The sequence below is a fragment of the Hibiscus syriacus genome, unplaced genomic scaffold (assembly GCF_006381635.1).
Source record: "Hibiscus syriacus cultivar Baekdansim isolate YM2019G1 unplaced genomic scaffold, ASM638163v2 tig00111662_pilon, whole genome shotgun sequence".
In the NCBI taxonomy this organism is placed as follows: domain Eukaryota; kingdom Viridiplantae; phylum Streptophyta; class Magnoliopsida; order Malvales; family Malvaceae; genus Hibiscus; species Hibiscus syriacus.
In genome coordinates this window covers 1,655,355-1,659,124 of record NW_024063150.1, presented here as the reverse complement: position 1 = coordinate 1,659,124, position 3,770 = coordinate 1,655,355, and positions in this window count along the sequence as shown.

The following is a 3,770-nucleotide window of genomic DNA, read 5'->3' as shown; positions in this document are numbered from 1 at the left end:
ATCCGAGATGTTTACACAAAAAAGATTTGTCTTTTTTAGATTCAATTGCAACCCTGAAATCAACTAAAAGGATATAAGAGCCCTCTTAATATTTTTTACTTGAAACTCATTGGCCAAAGCGAAAATAATCAAGTCGTCAACAAATTGTAAATGAGATAAAAGATAGTCCATCATCAATTGTTATACCAAAAAAAAGACTAATATCCACAACAGTTGGGATCGATGAAGCTCGATCGATCAACTAAAAATATACTAAGAGGGGTTGGCTTTTTAATGTTTACAGAGTAAGGAGTATAAAGATAGAAAAATTTGCACAAAGATTTATAGTGGTTCTACTAATCAACCAAGTCTACATCCACTACCTAAGCTTTCCACTTAGGATTTTCCAACAAATCCACTAATTTGTTCTTTCTTTTTCAAGGATCAAGAGTAACCTTTACAACTCCCTAGTTTTTCACTTGACTAAACTAGAACCAAAACCCATTTACAAAGGATAAGAAATGTGTAAACAAGAATACATCTCTAGGTTAGTGTTTACAAAGATTTAGCTCACGAAAACAAACCTAAGGATATACAATTAAGCTCAAAACATAAATATTTACAAGAGAAAGAAAATAAGGATTGAAAAACTTTTTTTCTTGTGTATGAATGCTTGGATAGGTGTTGGTCTACTTCTTCAAGTGTCTTGAACTTGTTTTTATATGTTGGAATGAGTTACTAGCCGTTTCTAGCCGTTGGGGATGATTTGGAGTCGTTGGGAGCTTAAAAATTTGTAATTCTGTGTAGGGGTTTCGAAACCTTTAAAGGGGGTTTCAAAACCTTCATTTAAAATTTTGACTGTTTGAGCAGGGGGTTTTGAACCTTTAAGGGGGTTTCGAAACCTGTAGGCTAAATTTACATCAAGAGGTTTCAAAACCACGCCCAAAATTTTCTGTTTTACCTTTTAAAAACTTAAAAAAACTTTGAATTATTTTTGCAATGTTTGAACAAATTTAATTTGGTCCCTTATTTGTTATATCAAAATACTAGCTAGTTATACAATCTCTCCCTTTTTGATATAATAAAACATTTGAAAAATGATTTTTGACAAAAGCTCCCCCTCTGAAAAATATTTGATGAAAAAGAGAAATATTTTTAAAAAATATTTAAGCTCGCCCTTTTTTCATTCTTTAAATAGAAATTTTCAAACCTACACTTCTCTCCCTTTTTGTTATATAAAAAATAATTCAAACTTTAGGTTCAAAAATAACAAAAGAGAGTAAGTAGAGAATCTTATAATTAAAATCATTTGAAAAATCAAAAGTTTCCCCTCAACAAATGCATTCAAAACAAAAATTCGACTTTAAAAGCTTGACACTTAAAAGACATTGAATTTCAAAAAAGATGAACAAACAAGTTAGTAGTACAAGAAATTCAATATATCCAAATCTATTATACTTTATGCAATACCAATTGTTGTATTTAAGTGCACGTGCATAAATCTATTCAAAAATGTTATGCATTTGAAAAATTGATATCAATTGTTAGAGAGATATCATTTGCAAAAAATCACATGCATAAACATTTAAATTAAGATCAAACATTAAAATTTGTAAAAACAAAGCATTAAAATCAATTTTGACCAAAATTCATTACGATGAACAAACATTTATGAAAATCATTAAAACTTTAGAAAAATATTCATCACAACACTTTTTAACATACATGAGATAGAAAACACAAAATTATTTAAAATCAAAAGTCATGCATGCTTAAACTAAATGAGCAACCAATTATCCAAGATAATCAAAATAAGCTTAGAGGTTACCCATTCCATATCAAATGCGGCTAGAGCATTTGAATGTCTTCACTTTTTGCCACCATTTATCCCACATATCTACAAGAGACATTTATTTGAATTTTGGTATCCAAATTGCTTTAGATCCTTGAACATTGGTTTCAATGCCCCTTGTTCCATTTGGAACTCATACTTGTATAATTTTAAATTGTTTTCCTTTCTTCAAAGGATATGTATGTTCCAAATTACCATGAAAATGACAATGTGAGCATTTTGTCATTTTTAAACATAATGAATTGTTTTGAGAAATTAATTCTTTTTCTTTTGTTAAACTTTCAAGCTTAACTTTCAAATCAAAATTTTCTTTTCTAAATCATTGATTTTGATTTTTGAAAGCTAAAAATCATTCTTCAAAACTTCATTTTTGTTTTTCAAAGTCAAACTTTGCTTTCAAAATCAAATCCTATTCAACTTTATACTTTGAAATTAATTTTTTATATTTGGAATTCATGGTCTCAAATTTCAAATACAACTCATCATAGGCATCTTGTAACTCTTTAAATGAATAAGAATTTGAATCACAAGAGTTAGAAGTTATCATTGAATCTTCTTGAATGGCCATGAGACATAGGTTGACTACTTCATCATCGAAGTCTCCTTTATCACTCTAAGCCGCCACAAATGCCTTATTTTAGCTTGATCCCTTCTTTTTCAGGAGAGGACATTCATACTTGACATGTCCCATCCTTTGGCATTCAAAGCATACTGGGGGGCCTTTGTTCTTGCTAAATCCATGTTTCTTGTCTTCTTTGGATGTGATAAATCATTTGAATTTCTTGAATAACTTGGTTATCTCGTCTTCTTCATCCTCTTCTTCACTTGAGGTACTTTCATTTTGAGTAGAGGATTTCAAGGTAACGCCTTTTTCTTTCTTCTATTTTTTTGTTTTTTTCTCCTTTTCCATCATCTCATGAGTGAGAAGAGAGCCAATAAGTTCATCAAAAGACAGAGTCTTTAAGTTATCCACTACCTAAGCTGTCCACTTAGGATTTTCCAACAAATCTACTAATTTGTTCTTTCTTTTTCAAGGATCAAGAGTAACATTTAGAACTCCCTAGTTTTTCACTTTGCAAAACTAGAACCAAAACCTCTTTACAAAGGATAATAAATGTGTAAACAAAAAGATCTCTCTAGGTTGGTGTTTATAAAGATTTAGCTCACAAAAACAAAACCTAAGGATATACAATTAAGCTCAAAACACAAATATTTACAAGAGAAAGAAAATAAGGATTGAAAAACTTTTCTCTTGTGTACGAATGCTTGGACAGGTGTTGGTCTACTTATTCAAGTGTATTGAACTTGTTTTTATATGTTGGAATGAGTTACTAGTCGTTTCTAGCTATTGGGGATGATTTGGAGCCATTGGGAACTGAAAAATCTGTATTTATGCGCAGGGTTTTAAAGGGGTTTCGAAACCTGTAGACCAGATTTACATTCTGCCTTAGGGGTTTTGAAACCAGGCCCAAAATTGCATGTTTCACCTTTTTAAAACTTAAAAACTTAGAATTATTTTTGCAATGTTTGAACAATTTCAATTTGGTCCAAAAACATTTTTGCCCTTATTTGTTTTATCAAAATATTAGTTCTACAACAACCTTCTTTAAGGCCATGCTAAGATCTTCAGTAATAATGTTGAAGAGGATGGGCGATAATGGACAACCTTATCTTAACCCTTTTTTCGTTCGAAAAGACCCGGATGGTAACCCATTAACCAAAATTGATATTGAGGCTGTAGAAATGCAACTCCTCATCCATTTGGAGCCAAAACCTAATCTTCTCAATAGAAAATCAGGAATGACCAATCAACTGTATCATATACTTTCCAGAAGTCCGCTTTGAAAATTACAATCTTTTCCTCCCTTTTACGGGCCAAGTCAACCATTTCATTAGCTAGTAAAACAATCGACGAAATTCAACCAAATAGAATACAACA